Here is a 24380-nt window from a genome sequence, read left to right on the forward strand (position 1 = left end):
GAGATGTTTTAAATTAAATTAGCTGCTAAACCACAATAAAATGCGTTAATGGGGTATTCAGCATAACAACATAGCTCTGTTCATTCTCTATTGGACTTCCAGAGATAGCTCAGTACCATATTAAAGCAGCAGTATAGCAGGTGCACCTAAACTTTATTCAAACAGCGTCCTGCTGATTCCAGTAATATATCGCTTCCTTCCTTCCATTGGGTAAAGACTGTAAGGGAAATAAAACACTATATACCTACAGATTATCAATGTTCTCGTTACACCATTTACCGATCGGATTGATTATTTTCAGATATTGATAGATCGAGCGATTCTTAATGCAGCGATACCAAATATGTGTATTTTTGATTTTTTTTTAAATGGTTTTATTTTGAATGGGGCGAAAGGGGGATGATTTGAACTTTTATATATTTTTTTCATTTTTTAATATTTTTAAAAACATTTTTTTACTTTTCAATGGCTTCAATAGTCATTAGGCATAGGAGACTAGAAGCTGCGATCATCTGATCGCTTGTGTTACCCAAAAGTGGTGCTGATCTGCTATGAGCGCCGACCGCTGAGCGGCGCTCATAGCAGATCAGCTATGACAACCACAGGGGTCTCCTGCAGGCCCCGAGTTGTCATGCCAACCCATCGGCGACCCGCGATCATGTAATGGGATAATGGGATAATGTAGTGGGAATAACCGAGACATGGTTGGATGAAAGCTATGACTGGGCAGTTAACTTACAGGGTTACAGTCTGTTTAGAAGGGATCGAAGAAATCGGAAAGGGGGTGGAGTCTGTCTATATGTAAAGACGTGTCTAAAGCCTACAATACGGGAGGATGTATGGGAGGGAAATGAGGAGGTCGAGTCCTTATGGGTGGAAATACATGGGGCAAAAAACAATAATAAAATTATCATAGGAGTCTGTTATAAACCACCAAATATAGCAGAAGCCAAGGAAAGTCTATTAATGAGACAAATAGACGAAGTAGCAAAAAATAACGAGGTGATTATTATGGGGGACTTCAACTACCCCGATATAGACTGGGAAACCGAAAGCTGTAGATCTCAGAAAGGAAACAGGTTTCTGTCAATTATCAAAGACAATTATTTGTCACAACTTGTGCAGGAACCAACTAGGGGGACGGCCCTTTTAGACTTAATATTAACTAACAGGCCAGACAGAATAACTGAGGTGCAGGTTGGGGGGCACCTGGGAAATAGTGACCACAACATTATACAATTCCACATGTGCTTCAGTAGGGTGCCCAGCAAGGGAGTCACAAAAACACTGAACTTCAGGAGGGCAAAGTTTGATCAGCTAAGAGATGCCCTTCACCTTATAGACTGGGATAGTATCTTCAGTAATAGGAGCACGGATAGAAAATGGGAAATTTTCAAAACAGTCCTACATAGTCACTGTAGAAGGTACATACCTTATGGGAATAAAAGGGCTAGGAATAGGAGGAAGCCAATGTGGCTAAATAAGGAAGTCAAGAGGGCAATGAAAAAGAAAAAAAGGGCTTTCGGTAAACTTAAACAAGAAGGCAGCGAGGAAGCGCTAATAACTTATAGGGAAAAAAACAAAATCCGTAAGAAACAAATAAGAATAGCAAAAGAGGAGACAGAGAGACTAATTGCCAAAGAAAGTAAAACGAATCCCAAACTGTTCTTTAACTATATAAACAGTAAAAGGATTAAAACTGATGGAGTTGGCCCATTGAAAAATAACCTGGGTAAAATCATAGAGGGCGATGAGGGTAAAGCAAACCTACCCAATAGCTTCTTCTCCACTGTTTTCACAAAAGAATACAATTTATCGGAGGAAATGCAGAGTGATAAAGTAAACCCTCCACTAAATATCACCCACCTAACCCAGGAGGAAGTTCAAAAACGCCTAAATAATATCAAAATAGAAAAGTCACCAGGCCCAGATGGCATACACCCCCGGGTACTAAAAGAATTAAGTAATGTGATAGACAGACCGCTGTATCTTATATTCAAGCACTCTTTATGGACAGGGACTGCCCCACTAGACTGGCGCCAAGCAAATGTGGTACCAATATTCAAAAAGGGGTCTGAAAGTGACCCTGGGAACTATAGACCAGTCAGCTTAACGTCTGTTGTGGGTAAATTTTTTGAAGGATTTCTTAGAGATGCTATTGTAGAATATCTTAATGATAATAACTGTCTAACTCCATATCAACATGGATTCATGAGAGATCGCTCCTGCCAAACAAACCTGATTGCCTTCTACGAGGAGGTGAGCTCACAGCTGGACTGGGGAGAGTCAGTGGATGTTGTATACCTTGACTTCTCCAAAGCGTTTGATACCGTGCCACACAAAAGGTTGGTATATAAAATGAGAATGCTTGGTCTGGGGGATAATGTGTGTAAGTGGGTAAATAGCTGGCTGAGTGATAGAAAGCAGAGGGTGGTTATCAATGGAGTAAGCTCAGGGTGTGTCAGGGTTACTAGCGGGGTGCCTCAAGGGTCTGTCTTGGGCCCTATATTATTTAATATATTTATTAATGATCTAGTGGAAGGGTTGCATAGTAAAATAGCAATATTTGCAGATGATACTAAACTTTGTAAAGTAGTTAACACAGATGAGGATAGGGCACAGCTACAGGAGGATTTAGATAAATTGGGGAGTTGGGCCAAAAAATGGCAAATGGGGTTCAATGCCGATAAATGTAAGGTCATGCACATGGGAAAGAAAAACAGCAGTCACCCATACATATTAAATGGGAAACCGTTGGGGAAATCTGACATGGAGAAGGACCTGGGCGTCTTGGTTAATAGCAAATTAAATTGGAGTGCCCAGTGTCAGGCAGCAGCTGCGAAGGCAAATAGAGTCATGGCATGCATCAGAAGAGGAATAGGGGCATATGATGAGAACATTGTTCTTCCTCTGTATAAAGCGCTGGTAAGGCCGCACTTAGAATATTGTGCACAGTTCTGGGCTCCGGTGCTCAGGAAAGACATATTGGAGCTAGAGAGGGTACAAAGGAGGGCGACTAAGGTAATAAAGGGAATGGAGGGACTAGAATACCCAGAGAGGTTGTCAAAATTATCCCTATTTACGTTGGAAAAGAGAAGGCTTAGGGGAGACCTCATAAACATATATAAATACATCAGGGGGCAGTACAGAGATCTCTCCCATGACCTGTTTATACCAAGGATGGTGACAAAGACGAGGGGGCACACTATGCGTCTGGAGGAAAGGAGGTTCCTGCACCAGCATAGAAGGGGATTCTTTACGGTCAGAGCCGTGAGACTCTGGAACTCTCTGGGAGAGGAAGTGGTAATGTCCAACTCACTTAATGAGTTCAAGAGAGGCCTGGACGCCTTTCTTGAGAACAATAAAATTACATCTTATGCTTAGTGATAGTTAATTAATCCAGATTGGTGTCGGGAAGTGAATTTTTTCCTCAATGATGTCAATTGGCCTATACCGCATGTTTTTTTTTTTGTTTTGTTTTGTTTTTTTTTTGCGTTCCCCAGGATCAACGCTGCGGAATAGCTGCAGTGCACAAGAAATAGGCTGAACTGGATGGACGCTTGTCTTTTTTCGGCCTTATAAACTATGTAACTATGTAACTATGTAATGGGTGCGCCGATGGGCTGGTCTTATGATGCACTTCCGGCGCTGCCATATTAAATGCCGCAGTCAAAGTTTAATAGCAGCATTTAACATGTTAACAGCTGCAGATGGATCGCGATTCCACCAGTGGCTGTTAGGGGCACATGACAGCTGATCAGATCAGCTGTCATGTGCCGGGAAAGATGCAAGATTATTGCCGGAGCTCCCATCAAACAGAGGGATGTGACATTGGACGTATATGTAGATCCAAGGTCGTAAAGTGGTTAAAGGTAATCTGTCACAACTTTTTTGCAACCCCATTTGAGAACAGCATGATGTAGAGGCAGAGACTCTGATTCCAACATTGTATCACTTACTGGGATGCTTTAAGCAGTTTTGAGTAAAAACTGTTTTATCTGCAGCAGATCTACCAGTTCTGTGAATACTGAGCTTTGTATATTGCCGCTCCACCACTGATTGGCAGCTTTCTGCGTACACTATGCATAGGCAAAAAATTGTCAATCAGTGGTGGGGGCAGAGTTGGACATGGCAGCAGCTTTACTAGTCTTCTACTGATAATCTCCTGCTGATAAAACTGTGATATTATCAAAACTACCACAAGCAGCCAAGTAAGTGACACATTGTACGAATCAGGGTCTCTTTTCCTATATTATGGTGCAATCATATTAAGTAACAAAAACCTGGTGACATATTCCCTTTAATAAATGTCACAATAAAATATAAAAAACGGGTAATAAAACGTGCATACTGTGAAATAGTACCTATTTTTCTGCCTTTTTTCCCTTTTCCGATTATAGCTGGGCCAAACTGCTACTTTGCCAAGAAGGTCGGTGTGAAGACACGGGGAATTCCGTGGCCATAACACTACTCAGCCAACACAGGGTGCGGGTAAAAAAGCGTGGCAATACTTTATTGAACCACAAAGCGGACAATAAACACATACAACAGTCCCAGCAAGTACCCAAGGTGGTGCAACATCACACAGTCCTTACCCTTCCTCTGCCCTGCCAAGAATAGAGTAGATGTGATTTCGGGGCTTCCAGGGCCGACTACCCCCACCAGTGGCACCCTGCTTTTGGCAGGCCCCCAAAGAGAAAAGGTAACAACAAGCGTAGGAAAATAGCCAAGAGCAGTAAAGTCTGGGGCCAGGTGACCTAATTGTCCCAACCTGGATTCTTCAAGACATCTGAGGGTTCAGCAATGGTCAATGGAGCCGATCTGTATTCCTCCAGCTGGGGCTGAAGTCCCCTAAGCTGACATGCTGTAGAATGACACAGAATAGAGGCAGAGACCCCTTTTTTTATAGATCACAGTTGTCCTTGCAGGCATCATTCACAGGTCAAGGGTCATGGATCAAGGTGGAAGGGGATCATGACTCATTGTTTGAGCATTTTATCAACTTGCATGATTTGATATAACACGTAATCAGCATAATATCACAGTATTGCTGCATGTCTCTATCTTGTAAGATTTGCAGATAATATGTTACAGTACATCTTAACGCAAGTGTCAACATTCAGGATTATTCAAACAATAGCCTAGGTTAATCAACCAAAGTAGAACACCTATGCAAAAGTCAACATGAAGATAAAAGCATATGGCTTTTGGCTTACTGAATTTGTCTGGCGTAATTAAAAAGAAAACCTGTGTCGTCAAAGTCTGGGAAAATAATTTTCCTGATAATGAATACCTCTATGAGAGTTGGCCATGACAGTGACGCGCCCCCTGGGCCAGTGTTGTTTGGGGGAATACCCGGAGCCGGATCAGATGGGGGTTGTAGTCTCCGAGTGGCGGTGACCCGGTCCGTGCCCAGGGTGTCAAGCTCAGTGTGTGGCAGTCCTTATAGATGTTACTAGATGTTCTTTTATGTCGACTACGCCACCCGTTGAATTGCGGTCAATACGGCCGCCGCTGCAGCAGGGTCCACTGAGGCTGGTGATGTGTGTGCAGCTTAGGTAGTATAACCCCCAACAGGAGGGGTATAGCCTCAGGGGGTCAGGTGTAGAGGATGGTGGTTGTGGAGGTGCAGGGAGGATAGTAATGAGACTCAGAGTCGGGCTGTGCAGTTCAGGGTCTTTACTTACTGCTGTTGTTCTGGTCACTCCGGCCTTGAGTGACCGCCCGAGCCGTGCTGCGTCCACCAGGTCCTGGACTCGGCCAACTCCCAAGTAATTCTGGAGCGTGATCCTGAGCTCCCTTTCTGACGTTCCTTCTCTCTGGCCTTCCCCACCAGGGATCCACCTAAGTCCGGCTCCCTCGGGCCTCTTGTTGGTAAACCCTTGTCTCTGGGTTCCCTGACCCTATTCTTGGTCTGCCTTCCGGGTGGATTTAGTGGGTGGTCGTGGCAGATCCTGCCCACGACCTCCGGTCTCTGGCTGAGGATTAGTGCCCTCCACCAGCTTGGGATCCGGTACCCTTGTGCCAACTCTTCACCCTCTGATGTAATCTTGGGTTCTCGGAGTTCTCTCTTCTCCCCCTCTGGGTCCTTCTTTCTCCTCTCTCTCTCTCTGGGCCTTGGAGCTGCTCTTCTCCTCTGCTCTCTTCCTCTGACTCTGCACAAAGACTTCTCTACAAAAGACCCTGTTCTAAGATGGTTCCCACCTTATATACTCCCTCTGTGTGAGCTCAGGTGACCAGCACCCAATGAGCTCCTAGCTTTACCCAGACTGCTCTCCCTATCTGCCCCTACACTACTGGGATGTTCCACCCCCCTCCCACTCCAGCCAAGGACAGACACTGTCGTACCTGCACATTTCTCTAGTGGGAGTACCATTGATCTGTCCCCCGGAAATGGGATGTATGTAGTGCATGCAGCCTACTGAGCTCAGTTCCACACTCCATCCTTACCCGGGAGTGGAATACTACACCTCTGGCTTGAGGTGCAATACCCCTGTAGCAGCCGAATCCTCAGGGTGCTACATTCCCCCCTGGTAAATCACAGCACGTCCTCGGGCTGTAAGATACAAAAACATCCAAAACATACAAATTTTTTCATAAAACATAAACATATAAAACAATATATATATCAGCATAAAACTTTTTCATAAATAACATTCTTGTAAACATTCCTGTCTCTGGTTCCTCCGGTCACGGTGCAACTTGTGACCGGGTAAAGTGCGACAGTCTCTTAAAGAAAATGGTTTCCTATAAAACCAGTAGGGGGCGCTTTAAGAAGCGCAACTATGTACAAAGGGGTAGTGGCCGCTCTCAGTCCTCGGCCAGGTATTAGGAACTAGGGACACACGGGCATCAGTTCACACTTTGTCCCAACGGGGAACATATTTTAAATAAGTAACAGTTCTTGGTACCCCGACGGGCAACTTTATACAGTCTCTCTCTACCGTACTTCAACGACGGCGTCCTCCTGCTCTTTCTTGTTGGTTGGTTTCAGTTTCAGACCCGTCCGGGTCCTCTTGCTCCTCCTCACACCGCAGCTCCTCCTCCGTCAGGCGATGCACATGGAGGGCGTAGGGTCCTTTGGCACACTTGTGCCGGGTGAAGGTGACCTCGTCCCCTACATACAGGTCACGACCTCTGTGTCCCTCTGGCAGATGGCTTTCTACGTCTCTGCGGGTCACAAAGACGTCGCCGGGGGTATGATGGTCTCTAATGAAGCCCCACCCATGCTGCATGTTGAATTTTATCACAGTCCCGGTGGAAGGGGGACCATGAGCTGCACGGGGATTCCTCCTGGTCCGGCTCTTCTGCTCGGCGCTCCTTATCTGTGCTTGCTGTTCCCGGACCCGCCTCTCTCTCCGCTCCCTCTCGAAGACCTCGAGCTGCTGGCGGCAGCACTCTGCACGCTCCGCTGCGGCCGCCTGAGTCTCCTGAGTGAACCCCATGAGGTCTTCTCCAGTGGGGTCCCACTCAAACTGTGCCTCCTCCAGCGGGGGCGAGGTCCTCTTTACGGGCTTCGGAGCCGGAATCAGGGGCTCGCACATGGGCCTTGCTCTCTGGAGTTCCAGCTGAATATACTCCTGGGGCCATATGAAGGGCTGCCCATCCGGGCACGTATGCTGGGCGAATAGATCTTCACCCAGGTGCGGCACTCTAGATGTTGAGGGCGCGTTGATGGTAGCGGCGCCCAGGTTAACCAGGCCTTGCGACCAGGCCTGGGGCACCTTAAAGGCAAAGGGCACCGTAAGAACGGCGGCGCCCTGGGTTACTCGGCCCTGCGACCAGGCCGGTGGCTCCGCGGAGGTAGGGGGCGCTGTTGGAATAGCGGCGCCCGGGGGTACTAGGCCTTGCGACCAGGCTGATGGTATTTCCTGCTTTGCCGCGCTCAGGGTCGAAGCGCGTGACGTCACAGGGGTCGCGGCCGCGGTTTCCGGTTGAGGCCTAGTCGGCGGCGGTGACGATGCAGCGACGGGCACGGCAGGGGGAACTTCGGGCTCTGCGACGGGGAGCTGGGGCAGGCACGCGGTTTCCCGGCTCGGGGTAGAGACGTCCCCTTTACCTGCCTCCGTCCGTTCAGCTCCCTTCTCGGCGCCGTCTCCGGCCTTCAGTCCTCCTGCACCATCCTCAGAGGCGGTCTGTCTCCTCGTCTCGGGTGGCATGCTCCGCTGACGGGTTTCGGTCCGCTGGGCCATCTCTCGGCTCCACTCCGCCAACGTCTCTCGCTGTACCCGGGCCATCCTCCGTGCGAGGCCCTCCAGTGCAGTCTGTGCACACTCCCGGTCTCGGGGGAGCTGTGCCAGGACCTCCACTAGGCCTAGTGGGGTTGTGGCTTGTAGCAGGCTCCTGACCACTGGGTCGGTGCTGCCTGACTCTCCCTCCATCTCCGGGTAGGCTTTCTCTGGACTCCTCTCCAGACTTCTTGTCTCCGGGTGCGCTCTCTCCAGACTGCTCCAGGCGACACCCATCTTTGCTCTCTTGTTCTGTCTCCGCCCACATTGAGGGTGGTCCCGGGGCAACTTCAGTTCCAGGGGCAGTTCTCTCACGCTGATGGACACTTCCAGCATCACAGTCTCTGTTGGTGGGCGCGGTTTCCGCTTTTGGCGCCATTCTTCGACCTGGCCCACGATGGGAGGTGACCTTTTGCCACCCTCTGGCACGCCCATAATGGCGTCCGCTCTTCCAAGGCGGGAAATCTTTGGAAATGGCGGGAATCGTCTCCCAGTGGCGGGAAACTCCATGGATGGCGGGAAAAAGCTGCAAATGGCGGACAACCGGCGGGAAACGACCTGTGATGGGGTCCGTTGGCGGGGACCCTCCGGAACCGGCGGGAGACTTCTTTTTGAGGTAACGGTGAACTTTTCTTCAGGCACGCAGTACCCGGTTGTTGCGGGCACGTTATCCTGCCGACTACGCCAAAGTTGACGCGCCCCCTGGGCCAGTGTTGTTTGGGGGAATACCCGGAGCCGGATCAGATGGGGGTTGTAGTCTCCGAGTGGCGGTGACCCGGTCCGTGCCCAGGGTGTCAAGCTCAGTGTGTGGCAGTCCTTATAGATGTTACTAGATGTTCTTTTATGTCGACTACGCCACCCGTTGAATTGCGGTCAATACGGCCGCCGCTGCAGCAGGGTCCACTGAGGCTGGTGATGTGTGTGCAGCTTAGGTAGTATAACCCCCAACGGGAGTGGTATAGCCTCAGGGGGTCAGGTGTAGAGGATGGTGGTTGTGGAGGTGCAGGGAGGATAGTAATGAGACTCAGAGTCGGGCTGTGCAGTTCAGGGTCTTTACTTACTGCTGTTGTTCTGGTCACTCCGGCCTTGAGTGACCGCCCGAGCCGTGCTGCGTCCACCAGGTCCTGGACTCGGCCAACTGCCAAGTAATTCTGGAGCGTGATCCTGAGCTCCCTTTCTGACGTTCCTTCTCTCTGGCCTTCCCCACCAGGGATCCACCTAAGTCCGGCTCCCTCGGGCCTCTTGTTGGTAAACCCTTGTCTCTGGGTTCCCTGACCCTATTCTTGGTCTGCCTTCCGGGTGGATTTAGTGGGTGGTCGTGGCAGATCCTGCCCACGACCTCAGGTCTCTGGCTGAGGATTAGTGCCCTCCACCAGCTTGGGATCCGGTACCCTTGTGCCAACTCTTCACCCTCTGATCTAATCTTGGGTTCTCGGAGTTCTCTCTTCTCCCCCTCTGGGTCCTTCTTTCTCCTCTCTCTCTCTGGGCCTTGGAGCTGCTCTTCTCCTCTGCTCTCTTCCTCTGCACAAAGACTTCTCTACAAAAGACCCTGTTCTAAGATGGTTCCCACCTTATATACTCCCTCTATGTGTGAGCTCAGGTGACCAGCACCCAATGAGCTCCTAGCTTTACCCAGACTGCTCCCCCTATCTGCCCCTACACTACTGGGATGTTCCACCCCCCTCCCACTCCAGCCAAGGACAGACACTGTCGTACCTGCACATTTCTCTAGTGGGAGTACCATTGATCTGTCCCCCGGAAATGGGATGTATGTAGTGCATGCAGCCTACTGAGCTCAGTTCCACACTCCATCCTTACCCGGGAGTGGAATACTACACCTCTGGCTTGAGGTGCAATACCCCTGTAGCAGCCGAATCCTCAGGGTGCTACAACAGCACAACTCTCCCAGTTGAGATGGACAATACACAAGAATAATAACCATGTCCCAACATTACTTCCAATGAAGTGCCTTCTCTATGTTTCTGTCTTCTGAGAACACAATTGCAACTACTCTGATCCACTTACCTTTTTTCTGGGTGTCTGAATTAACAGAATTATATTCGCATACAGTTGCTTCAAGCATGTAAATTTAAGGGAATTGTGCCACCAAGTGGACGAACATATACTATCACTTTTGTTTTTTTTCAATCCACTTGAAGTCAATACTTTTGAGTAACAAATTATTATTCTTCATTATTTATTAAAATCTCCCGAAATGATATTTTTAATATGATGTATTTTTATTTAAATATGTTGGTTTACATGATACTAACCTTAGCACCTTAATATTGATCTTGTTTTATTTTCCCATTCAGACCCAAACCACAACATAATATCAGTGCACGTCATAAGGATGAACTTTGTTTCACTGTCATGCTTTTCACAAACTGATCACTCCACTTGGAGTCATGTATCATTTTTGTAAAATTAATAATGTCAGTTTAATATAAGATCCAAAAAACATGTACAATGAAGAAAATTCTGAGATTTAAAGGGACTCTGTCATGTCCAAAAATGTTATTTACCTTCAGATATAGTGTTAATTTTCAGGTAATGTTAAAATCCTGCCTGGCTGCCAGGGCTCTGAGCAGGCGGGGAGGCCCACTTGCCATAGGGCACCCCGGTTCGCTATGGGACCCATGAGCAAAGGAGAGCGGTGCCAGCATCCACCCCCCTCTCCCGCTTGCTCAGGTCCCCGGCACAATTCTTACCTCTCCCCGTGCCTCCGCAGCAGGTCCGGTGTCTTCCGCGGCTGCTGCACGTCTCATGCCAGAGGGCGCAATGATGTCTTTCCTCTACTGAGCAGTCACAGCGCAGAGCAAGAAGACGGCGGTGCGGCTGAGGAGTCCGAAGCAGCGGCAGCGATGAGAGCAGCGGCAGCAGGTGAGGTTAGGTGAGTTTTTGATTTTTTTTTTTGTATGGAGGCATGGGGCACCTGCATGGGGCATTATATGGGGGCCTAGTAGGCATGGGGCATTGTATGGGGGGCCCAGCCTGCATGGGGCTTTATATGGGGGCACAGTCTGCATGGGGCATTATAAGGGAGCCAGTATTCTGTATGGAGCATTATATGGGGGCCAGTATTCTGTATGGAGCATTATATCGGGGCCAGTATTCTGTATGGAGCATTATAAGGAGGCTAGTATACTGTATGAAGCATTATAAGTGGCCAGTATTCTGTATGAAGCATTATAAGGGGGCCAGTATTCTGTATGGAGCATTATATGGGGGCCAGTATACTGTATGGAGCATTTTATGGGGGCCAGTATTCTGTATGGAGCATTATATGGAGTCCATTATTCTGTATGGAGCAATGTATGGGGCCCATAATACTGTATGGAGGACTTAGTGGTGGCCATAATACTGTATGGAGGAATATCCTGTCTGGTCTGCGCTGTGCTTTGCGAGGATTCGCCGATTTCTGAGCTATTGTAGAATTTACAATAGATATCACTCATGTAATGTAAGACGTAAGTTAAATCTTCTGCATTGTACTATATATATATATTTATTTTTTCTGCGATATCTGTGCATCATGAATCGTGGTATGTGTTAAATGGGCCCACTGAGACTCTTTCGCCCAGGGCCCACAAAAAACTGGAGCCGGCCCCTTTGGCTGCCTTACTGGAGCAGCGGATGAAGGGAGGAATGAACTTACATCCTGATTGCGGCCACAAGCTGTCATCCGTGGGAGTGATGAAGGGAGCAGTTACAGTCACTGCTAACAATAGGCTGTAATCACTCCTGTGCATATTGATTGACAGCCATCAAAGTGCCTGGCTGAGATTACAACATGCTCACTGTTTAGTGAGTGGTGACTGCAGCTACCCCCTGCCCTGCCCCTAAGACTGGAAGTGAGAGGCTGCAGGAAGGATATAAATTCATTTTTCCCTTGTAGCCAAGGTTCCAGTAAGGTATCCCAGCAGGATTTGAACCCTATATCTACAGGTAAATGGCATTTTTGCCCATTACAGGCCCTGAAAATTTATCAAAAATAACAATAAATCAGTATCACCATAACTTTGCCTACAGTGTACCTGGATCCATGGATATAAAATGGAAGAAAAAGTAAAAAAAAATATAACTTAGCCATGAAATGAGAGACTAAATAAAGATATAGATATAGGAGACTAGGAGCTTTATGACACAATTTATGCTCCATTGTGGGGCAGCACCATACAAGCCTTATATCACCAAGCACAATTCCAAACATTGGATGAAGTGATGTAAAGCACAACACCACTGGACTGTACTCTGCAGCAGTTGATACATGTTCCGCCATCAGGTTGCAGAAAGATTCCATCTCCACGAGCCTAAAAGGCAACATTTCAAGTGCAAGAATTCGAGAAATGTGTGAATTTAGTAGTGTGGCTTGTGGGGCGTTGGCTGCGTATTTGCACTTGTGTTCAAAGGACTGGGGTAGGGACAACTGAATGCTGCACTGGGACAAGGACGTGGACTCTGACAGTGACGGTTGCAAGTATGCAGGGTGAGAGACATCTTCGCCTGCACCATGAACAGAGGATTGACGTGCACACACAACAGTGGAACAGGAAGTGTGTCACCCGCTGACACTGTTTCTGGACCCTGGCGTTCGGCCCACCTAGTCGGGTGCTTTGCTGTCATGTGACTGAGCATGCTGGTGGTGGTCAGGCTGGTAGTTTTGCTACCCCTGCTGATGCTGGGGTAGCAAAAGCTTGTGTAAGGTAATAAGATGTCAGTTAGGGTGTGTTGGTGGAAAGGCTGATGTCAGTCACATGACTTCTATGTGAGAGGATATAGAAACTGCCAGTTACAGACTATTTTTACCACAATAATGCCTCATAAGAAAAGGAATTTCATGGCACGAATGTCAGCTGATGCAAAAAGAAAAGCTGCATTACGGGCCAATGAAAAATGTGAAGACCGAGAAACAAGGCTGACACATATGAGAACAGCAGCTGCTTCCTCAAGAGCCAATGAATTTTCTGAGCAGAGGGAAGTGAGGCTTGCAGACATGAAAACAAGAGCTGCTTCCTCAAGAGCCAATGAACTTTCTGAGGAGAGGGAAGCAAGGCTTGCAGACATGAAAACAAAAGCTGCTTCCTCAAGGGCCAATGAACTTTCTGAGGAGAGGGATGCGAGACTTGCAGACATGAAAACAAGAGCTGCTTCCTCAAGAGCCAATGAACTTTCTGAGGAGAGGGAAGCAAGGCTTGCAGACATGAAAACAAGAGCTGCTTCCTCAAGGGCCAATGAACTTTCTGAGGAGAGGGAAGTGAGGCTTGCAGACAAGAGAACAAGAATTGCTTCCTCAAGAGCCAATGAACTTTCTGAGGAGACGGAAGCAAGGCTTGCAGATAAGAGAGAAGAGCTGCTTCCTAAAGGGCCAATGAGTCATCTCAGCAGAGAGAAGGCCGACTTGCCACTAAGAGAATTGCTATTTCTTCCACCAGGGCACAGTAAATGGTTGGAGATTTGAAACATTTTGCCTTTTGTTACCAGTCAGACATAAACTATCAGGATAATCCTAAAGTTCAGATAGGAAAAATGAATGTGGTCTGCATGTACTGCAGAGCCCTGAAATGGAAAGATGAACTGCCAGGTTTATGCTGTGCAAATGGCAAGATAAAACTTCCACCTCTCCTGTCACCACTAGATCCCCTAAAGTCTCTGATGACAGGTACCAGTACAATATCAAAGCATTTTGTTGCTTCCAAATGACATCATTTGGTGCAACAAAAGAAATGTTTACAACAGGATTTATGCCGACATTTAAAGTTCAAGGACAGGTTTACCACTCATTTGGCTCACTGCTTCCATTACAAGGAGAAGAACCTCAATTTCTTCAGCTCTTCTTTATGGGAAATGCAGAAGCAGACGCTCAGCGGAGATGTTCTTTAATTCCTAACACTCGCCTTGATATTGTCACTATTTTGCAGCAGTTCCTTCACTCCAACAATCTATATGTTCAACTTTTCAAGACTGCACTTGAATGCATGCCAAATGACGATTACAAGGTTGTCATTCGAGCAGACAAAACACCACAAGGTGAACATCAGCGACGTTTCAATGCTCCCACATTTGATGAGGTAGCCATCTTGATTGTAGGTAATGATTTTCAAAGTCGTGACATTGTGCTTCAGAAAAGGAACAATAGTTTGCAACGAGTAGCAGAAACTCACAGGTCCTATGATGCTCTGTAATATCCAATCATCTTTTGTCAGGGACAGGATGGCTATCACTTTGGAATACCTCAGACAGATCCTATAACAGGCAACCCTTCAGGAAAAAAAGTGTCTGCCATGGACTTCTATGCATATAGGATCATGACAAGATTTGCAGAGGAAAATCACATCTTGAAATGCAAACACCTCTTCCACCAATTTATTGTTGACATGTATGCAAAGATTGAGAGTGAACGTATTTTATATATCCGACTAAATCAAAAGAAGCTCAGGGCAGAGGAATATATTCACCTTAGAGATGCTGTTGCAAATGATGCTGATCCAAAAGAGTTGGGGAAAATGGTTATTCTTCCATCAACTGTCACTGGAAACCCATGACACATGCATGAATACACACAGGATGCAATGACTTATGTGAGAAAGTATGGTCGTCCAGATCTTTTCATCACCTTTACTTGCAATCCTGCATGGGAGGAAATTGGAGGGCGCCTGGTGAGACGCAGTGCTGGATGTATTCAGTAGAATGGCAAAAAAGAGGCCTTCCTCACGCCCACATCTTGATTTGGTTGAAGCAAAAAATACAGCCTACTGAAATTGACAATATTATCAGTGCCAAATTGCCAGACCCTCAGATTGACCCATTGCTGTTTGACACCATCACAAAAATCATGATCCATGGTCCGTGTGGGAGTCTGACCAAAAATTCTCCCTGTATGATTGATGGCAGGTGTTCAAAGCATTACCCACGATCCCTGGTCCAAGAAACCCAAACAGGATAAGATGGATATCCAGTCTACCGAAGAAGAAAGCCAGGGGATGGTGGGATCATAGCAAAGCTCAAAATGCGTCTTGGATTATCACTCCAAGAGATAGAAATTGACAACAGGTGGGTAGTGCCTTACAACCCTTTGCTCTCAAAAATCTTCCAGGCCCACATAAATGTCGAATCTTGCCACTCTGTGAAATCAATGAAGTACAGTACAGACCAAAAGTTTGGACACACCTTATCATTTAAAGATTTTTCTGTATTTTCATGACTATGAAAATTGTACATTCACACTGAAGGCATCAAAACTATGAATTAACACATGTGGAATTATATACTTAACAAAAAAGTGTGAAACAACTGAAAATATGTCTTATATTCTAGGTTCTTCAAAGTAGCCACCTTTTGCTTTGATGACTGCTTTGCACACTCTTGGCATTCTCTTGATGAGCTTCAAGAGATCGTCACCGGAAATGGTCTTCCAACAATCTTGAAGGAGTTCCCAGAGATGCTTAGCACTTGTTAGCCCTTTTGCCTTCAGTTCACCCAAAACCGTCTTGATTGGGTTCAGGTCTGGTGACTGTGGAGGCCAGGTCATCTGGCGTAGCACCCCATCACTCCCCCCCTTGGTCAAATAGCCCTTACACAGCCTGGAGGTGTGTTTGGGGTCATTGTCCTGTTGAAAATAAATGATGGTCCAACTAAACGCAAACCGGATGGAAAAGCATGCCACTGCAAGATGCTGTGGTAGCCATGCTGGTTCAGTATGCCTTTAATTTTGAATAAATCCCCCACAGTGTCACCAGCAAAGCACCCCCACACCATAACACCACCTCCTCCATGTTTCACGGTGGGAACCAGGCATGTAGAGTCCATCCGTTCACCTTTTCTGCGTCATACAAAGACACCGTGTTGGAACCAAAGATCTCAAATTTGGACTCATCAGACCAAAGTACAGATTTCCACTGGTCTAATGTCCATTCCTTGTGTTTTTTAACCCAAACAAATCTCTTCTGCTTGTTGCCTGTCCTTAGCAGTGGTTTCCTAGCAGCTATTTTACCATGAAGGCCTGCTGCACAAAGTCTCCTCTTAACAGTTGTTGTAGAGATGTGTCTGCTGCTAGAACTCTGTGTGGCATTGACCTGGTCTCTAATCTGAGCTGCTGTTAACCTGCGATTTCTGAGGCTGGTGCCTCGGATAAACTTATCTTCAGAAGCAGAGGTGATTCTTGGTTTTCCTTTCCTGTGGCGGTCCTCATGTGAGCCAGTTTCTTTGTAGCGCTTGATGGTTTTTGCAACTGCACTTGGGGACACTTTCAAAGTTTGCCCAATTTTTCAGACTGACTGTCCTTCATTTCTTAAAGTAATGATGGCCACTCGCTTTTCTTTACTTAGCTGCTTTTTTCTTGCCATAATACAAATTCTAACAGTCTATTCAGTAGGACTATCAGCTGTGTATCCACCAGACTTCTGCACAACACAACGGATGGTCCTAACCTCATTTATAAGGAAAGAAATCCCACTTATAAAACCTGACAGGGCACACCAGTGGAGTGAAAACCATTTCCGGTGACTACCTCTTAAAGCTCATCAAGAGAATGCCAAGAGTGTGCAAAGCAGTCATCAAAGCAAAAAGTGGCTACTTTGAAGAACCTAGAAAATAAGACATATTTTCATTTGTTTCACACTTTTTTGTTAAGTATATAATTCCACATGTGCTAATTCATAGTTTTGATGCCTTCAGTGTGAATGTACAATTTTCAAAGTCATGAAAATACAGAAAAATCTTTAAATGATAAGGTGTGTCCAAACTTTTGGTCTGTACTGTATATCTGCAAATATATCCACAAAGGAAGTGATCAAGCAGTTTTTGAACTCCAGAAAAATGGACCTATTATTGATGAAGTGGAGGCATTCCAGATGGGCAGGTACATAAGCAGCAATGAAGCTGTTTGGAGAATACTAGGATTCTCCATTCTTGAGCGTTACCCACCAGTTGTGCATCTGAGTGTGCACTTGGAAAATGGACAGAGAATTTACTTTAACCCAGCAAACTTGCAGCAGCAGCTCCTAACACCACCTAAGACCACCCTCTGGCATTTTTTGAGCTATGTCAACAAGACCCTTTTGCAAAAACAATTCTCTACTGTGATTTACCAAAGTACTACACTTGGAATGCCTCCAGAAAAACAGTGGAACGGAGGAAACGGGGGCTTGTTATTGAAGGCTATCCAGGGGTGAAAGCAACTGATACTCTTGGTCACGTCTACACTGTTCATCCGTCAAATGCAGAGTGCTTCTACTTGCGCATGTTACTTCATGTTGTCAAAGGCCCTACATCATTTTCTGACCTGAAGACCGTCGGAGGCCATGTGTGTGAAGCATTCAGGGAAGCTTGCCAAAGAAATGGAGTTTTGGAAAATGATGAACACTGAGACATGACCCTCAGTGAAGCAGCAGCCACACAAACTATATAACAAACTATCGGGGTAATCACCAGATTAATCAATAATTTTTTAGCAAGATAGTTAAAATATTACCTTTATTAGATATGTATAAAAATTTTCTTTCAAATAAAAAAAACAAAAAGGGCCAAATAGTGAACCCTGGGTCTTCTGAAATTACCAACAATAATTTATTAAGGCTGTATACATGCGAACCACACCTCAATATATCAAAAGCCAAATATGTAGGGTTTAGAAAAATTCAACCTCCATTCATCCAGAGCATTGAGTTAAAAACTACCTTTACTAGTATCAATTGGCATTTTTTGTGAAAACAATATGTAGGGACACCATATATGCGCTCAAAACAACTAGGTGTACAAAGGAACCTCCCTATGCCCTTTAAACACAGAAGGTACCATGGATTATACAATAGAATCTCACATGACCTCTATTCAAAAAGGTATCGTGGATTATGTCAGGGAAAATCAACAAAGCCCCACTGAAAGATTCCCATGGGTTAATGTTATATCAAACAAAATGAAACAATCTCACCCAATCCTAAAGTGCATCATGGCTTGATTCATCCTGGTGAAATGTCATCCTAAAAATCATGACAAAAACATTCTGGAGGTATCCTGCTCCCAACGCGTTTCCTCCTTAAGTAGATTCATCAGTGGAGACTGAAAAAGGGGGGCTGAGGGTCGTCACTGTTTCAATCAGCCCTTATCCTCCTTTCAAAAGACCCAGGGTTCCACCTGTCACTTCCTACACCGTGTCTCTTTTTAAATGCCGCGCCAAGCGACACGCCGCTACGTCACTTCCGGTCACGTGGGCTGTATATCCGGTATCTGGAACGCAAACCATCGGGTGGAACGCATATGGAGTCCCGCTGACGTCACATCCGGTGACGGACTTCCTGTTTCCGGAAAATGGAATGCATGCATCTATAGATGAAGCGCATCTCAGGCACACCAGCGCTTCAGATGCACCGCAACCGCTGATTCAAATAGCGGCGATTGGGGAGGGAGAGAGAGACAATATAATAACTGTACTCCCAGACATATAGCCTTGGCGGTGTAAAACCCCTCTTCCCCTACAGTTACAGATATATTCTTCACTACAGTCCTGCTGCAGCAATGGGACCAGATAATTAATTAAACTTTTTGAAAAAAGGAAACATCCATAGTCCCACCCCTTAAAGGTTAAGCATGACCTCCCACCATAGGGCTTACCAAAACCTGACAGCTGGGCAGGCATCAATAGAAGGCTAAAACCAAAAAGGCACTTGTCCGCAGAAAATCATTTGGAGCCTAGTCCAAAGGGTATGACAAAAATCAGCTTCTGAAATACGGGGTAGAAGGAAACAAACAAGCACACACCATGGGGTAGATTAATAGATGATCACTTAACAGAGTAGAATTAAATTAACAGAGGAAACCCTGGTGAGAAAGTAGCCCCATTAAAAGGCCAGAGGGATACATAGTGGCACACCTGATCATTTCTACACTGGCCCTAGGCCCCAATTCCTACCTAACAGCAGAGGTTGGTGTTATGCACACGCCCGGGCTAAGCGGCGTGTGCGTGTGATTGGTAGTGATTCCACTGGACCGTGCCGGAGAGTGAATGCCTGGAGGGGCGTGACTAAGTATTCACCCGATCCGACCAGGGTCGCACGACGGCATACGACGCCAGTGCACCAAGGAGGAACCGAGCAGAGGGACCAGGTGCTACTCCAGGACAGACCCCGGACACGGCTGTTGACCCACACAGGGGAATACAGGAACAGGCTGGTACGCTGGCACACAGACTGGTATGCAGGCAGGCGGGTATGCAGGCAGGGGGGTAAAGGCAAGCACAGCTAGAGTGCAGACAGGGAGGCACTAGCAGGTAGGAACACAGGCGGGATAGGACCCAGTACACACCGGGACTCAGGAACAATACAGGCAGAGGGTTACAGGCAAGCACAGCTAGAGTGCCGACAAGGCTGAGCAGGGAGGACAGGGCTCTGTTCACACGGAACAGACAGGAAGGGAAAGACAGAGCCAGATACTCACACAGTACTTGCAGAGACAATAAGCAGGAGTTCGGTACGAGTTCAGACTCTGCAGAAAAAGGAAGGGAACGGACATAGAGGCAAAACAGGTAAAGGACAGGAGAGAGTTCAGACTGGAACTGAGTGTACGGAGGAGACCGACACTGCAGAGGGATACAGGAGCGGGTCTGGGAATACGGCCCCCAGAGAGGCGGAACGAACAGGCAAGGAGCGTGTTCAGACAGGACAGACCAGACGCAGGAGCGGGTCTAGGAAATCGGCCACTAGAAGGCGGAACGAACAGGCAAGGAGCGTGTTCAGACAGGACAGACCAGACACAGGAGCGGGTCTAGGAAATCGGCCACTAGAAGGCGAGAGGAACAGGCTAGGAGGGTGTTCAGACAGGACAGACAAGAGAACACAGAAAGGAGTCAGTTCAGACACGGGAGCTGAAACCGCAAAGCAGGAGACATACAGGACTCAGTTCAGACACGGGAGCTGATACCGCAAAGCAGGAGACATACAGGACTCAGTTCAGACACGGGAGCTGATACCGCAAAGCAGGAGACATACAGGACTCAGTTCAGACACGGGAACTGATACAAAAAGCAGGAGACAAGAGACGGGACCTGGCACCTTCAGAGTGCAAGCACACACTGAAGGAAACACTATGCTCAGGCAGGGATAGAAGGGAGCTGCTGAGCTATATACCAAGTGACAGACAGCAATAGGCTGAGGACGCACAAGGGGTGTGACCCACAGCAGGTACAAAAGGCAGGAAGTGATCGGGCGCCGCCCTTAAGCAGCAGAAACAGACACAAACAGACAGCATGGAGGGAAGCCAGAGAGACATTCTGGACAGGAGATCAAGTGCGCCCTCTTGCACAGTGGGAGATGGACCACCATGCAAGGACGCCGCCAGGTATGTTACAGTACCTCCCCCCTTACGCCCCCTCTTCTTCAGGCCTGCCAGAATCTTCCGCAGGGAATTCGAGGGCCAGTCGTTCACTGGGTTGGAGGGGGACAGAGACTTAAGGGTAATCTCTGCTTCGAGGTACATCTTGTCAAGCTCACAGGAAGAAATAGACGGGTTATCAGGTACATAATGAGGAAAAGTCACTGTCTCTTTGTTATCTGGTGGTATCCCGGAGGATTCAGGAAACAACTGGAGGTCCTCCGCCGGGTCAGAAGAGTGCAGAGGCTCAGAGAAAACAACTGCTTCAGAGTACACTAGGTCGGACTCACTGGAGGAAGCAGGCGAGGTATCGGGTACCGAGTATAGGAAAGTCTCTGTCCATTCACCACCAGGTGGCACCACGAAGGGTTCTGGAGACAGCTGGCGGTCCTCCGCCTGGTCAGAGGGGTGTAGAGACTCACGGGTAACCTCTGCTTCAGAGTACACTAGGTCGGACTCACTGGAGGAAGCAGGCGAGGTATCGGGTACCGAGTATAGGAAAGTCTCTGTCCATTCACCACCAGGTGGCACCCCGAAGGGTTCTGGAGACAGCTGGCAGTCCTCCGCCTGGTCAGAGGGGTGTAGAGACTCACGGGTAACCTCTGCTTCAGAGTACACTAGGTCGGACTCACTGGACGAAGCAAGCGAGGTATCAGATCCAGGATATAGGAAAGTCTCTGTCCATTCACCACCAGGTGGCACCCCGAAGGATTCTGAACACAACTGGAGGTCCTCCGCCTGGTCGGAGGGGTGTAGAGACTCAGGAGTAACCTCTGCTTCGGAGTACACTAAGTTGGACTCACTGGACGAAGCGAGCGAGGTATCAGGTACAGAGTATAGGAGAGTCTCTGTCCTTTCGCTACCAGGTAGCACCCCGAAGGGTTCAGGAGACAACTGGAGATCCTCCGCCTGGTCGGAGGGGTGTAGAGACTCGGAGGTAACTACCACTTTGGGGTACCCATTGTCAGGCTCACAGGACGAAGCGGACAAAGTATTGAGTACCGGGTGTAGAGAAGTCTCTCTCCATTTGTCATCGAGTGGTATCCCGGAGGGTTCAGGAGGCAACAGGGGATCCTCCGCCAGGTAGTAGAGGTGCACAGACTCAGAGGTAACCACAGCTTTGGAGCATCCTTGGACATGCACACCGGTTAAAGAGAAAGAAGCATCTGATGCCGGGTGCAGGAAGTTCTCCTGTGTGGAGTCTGGATGGGCAGAAGTCTCTTCGGCCAGGAGAACTGGTGCACTACCCACGCACATTACCCATTGGGGTTTCTCCGGGATACAGGGAGATGAAGCTTCAGTAGGGACTTCAAGGTTGGGGTCAGGAGGTCTCAGGGAGGACAGACCCTGGCGTGACGGCTTGCCTCTAAGTCTAGCACGTCTGGGCTGCCTCTTGAGGTTGAGAGAAGTATTCCGGAAAGCGTAGTCACCCTGTGAGGATTCTGGGTGGGCAGTAGTCTCATTGGGCTGGAGGACTATTGCGCTACCCACACACATTACCCGTCGGGGCTGCTCCGGGATATTGGGAAGTGAAGCTTCAGCAGGGGCTTCAGAGTTAGGGTCCTCGAAGACCATACGAAAGGCCACCAGGAAGGCCTGCAGGTCAAGGATGACAGGATCCCATGCTTCCCATAGGGGGGTGACCCATTTCAAGGCATCACCCGCTAGGTAGTCAATCATAAAGGCCACTTTAGCCCAATCGGAAGGAAAATAGAGAGGGTAGGCCTTAAAGTGTAGCATGCATTGCTCCACAAATGCACGACACTGTCTTGGATCCCCATAGTAACGTGGCGGATCCGCAGGAACGAGGGCTGATAGATCCATCTGGACGGGTGCGTAACTCGCCTGGAACTCAGCTAAAGGGGGAAAAAAATTTATTTATTTTATTTTAATGCATGTATTCGCTGGAAAAACTTCTCAAAGAGCGAAGGCCGTGGGGCTCAACGGGAACCATGGCCTGAGCATGCTGTTATGCACACGCCCGGGCTAAGCGGCGTGTGCGTGTGATTGGTAGTGATTCCACTGGACCGTGCCGGAGAGTGAATGCCTGGAGGGGCGTGACTAAGTATTCACCCGATCCGACCAGGGTCGCACGACGGCATACGACGCCAGTGCACCAAGGAGGAACCGAGCAGAGGGACCAGGTGCTACTCCAGGACAGACCCCGGACACGGCTGTTGACCCACACAGGGGAATACAGGAACAGGCTGGTAGGCTGGCACACAGACTGGTATGCAGGCAGGCGGGTATGCAGGCAGGGGGGTAAAGGCAAGCACAGCTAGAGTGCAGACAGGGAGGCACTAGCAGGTAGGAACACAGGCGGGATAGGACCCAGTACACACCGGGACTCAGGAACAATACAGGCAGAGGGTTACAGGCAAGCACAGCTAGAGTGCCGACAAGGCTGAGCAGGGAGGACAGGGCTCTGTTCACACGGAACAGACAGGAAGGGAAAGACAGAGCCAGATACTCACACAGTACTTGCAGAGACAATAAGCAGGAGTTAGGTACGAGTTCAGACTCTGCAGAAAAAGGAAGGGAACGGACATAGAGGCAAAACAGGTAAAGGACAGGAGAGAGTTCAGACTGGAACTGAGTGTACGGAGGAGACCGACACTGCAGAGGGATACAGGAGCGGGTCTGGGAATACGGCCCCCAGAGAGGCGGAACGAACAGGCAAGGAGCGTGTTCAGACAGGACAGACCAGACGCAGGAGCGGGTCTAGGAAATCGGCCACTAGAAGGCGGAACGAACAGGCAAGGAGCGTGTTCAGACAGGACAGACCAGACACAGGAGCGGGTCTAGGAAATCGGCCACTAGAAGGCGAGAGGAACAGGCTAGGAGCGTGTTCAGACAGGACAGACAAGAGAACACAGAAAGGAGTCAGTTCAGACACGGGAGCTGAAACCGCAAAGCAGGAGACATACAGGACTCAGTTCAGACACGGGAGCTGATACCGCAAAGCAGGAGACATACAGGACTCAGTTCAGACACGGGAGCTGATATCGCAAAGCAGGAGACATACAGGACTCAGTTCAGACACGGGAACTGATACAAAAAGCAGGAGACAAGAGACGGGACCTGGCACCTTCAGAGTGCAAGCACACACTGAAGGAAACACTATGCTCAGGCAGGGATAGAAGGGAGCTGCTGAGCTATATACCAAGTGACAGACAGCAATAGGCTGAGGACGCACAAGGGGTGTGACCCACAGCAGGTACAAAAGGCAGGAAGTGATCGGGCGCCGCCCTTAAGCAGCAGAAACAGACACAAACAGACAGCATGGAGGGAAGCCAGAGAGACATTCTGGACAGGAGATCAAGTGCGCCCTCTTGCACAGTGGGAGATGGACCACCATGCAAGGACGCCGCCAGGTATGTTACAGTTGGCACCCTAGACCTGCGCAGTAGCGCCCCCACTCAACGTCGACTGTCTCTACACTCCTTTCCCTAGATGGTCCCTTGATCTATAGGAAACATTTATACGAGATTTGTTCATTTAATCCACTAGGTGCCAGCGTAGGCAGATAATGTATCCATCTGGCCTCCCTCTGAAGTAGAGCCTTATCCCAATTTCCCCCTCTCTGTGGAAACTTAACCTTATCAATACCTATGAATCAAACCGAATCAACTTTACCCTCATGTACAGTGTTAACATGTTTGGCTAGAGGTGTGTCTTTTTTATTACCAATGTCCCGCAGATGTTCACCTATACGCCTCCTGAGTAGTGTTGAGCCACCCCCGGAGTGTTCGGGTTCGGTTCGTGGAACACCGGGATGTTCGAGGA

This window comes from Phyllobates terribilis, unplaced genomic scaffold (genome assembly GCF_046119375.1).
Source record: "Phyllobates terribilis strain yellow unplaced genomic scaffold, ASM4611937v1 Scaffold_4__5_contigs__length_816908805, whole genome shotgun sequence".
NCBI lineage: Eukaryota > Metazoa > Chordata > Amphibia > Anura > Dendrobatidae > Phyllobates > Phyllobates terribilis.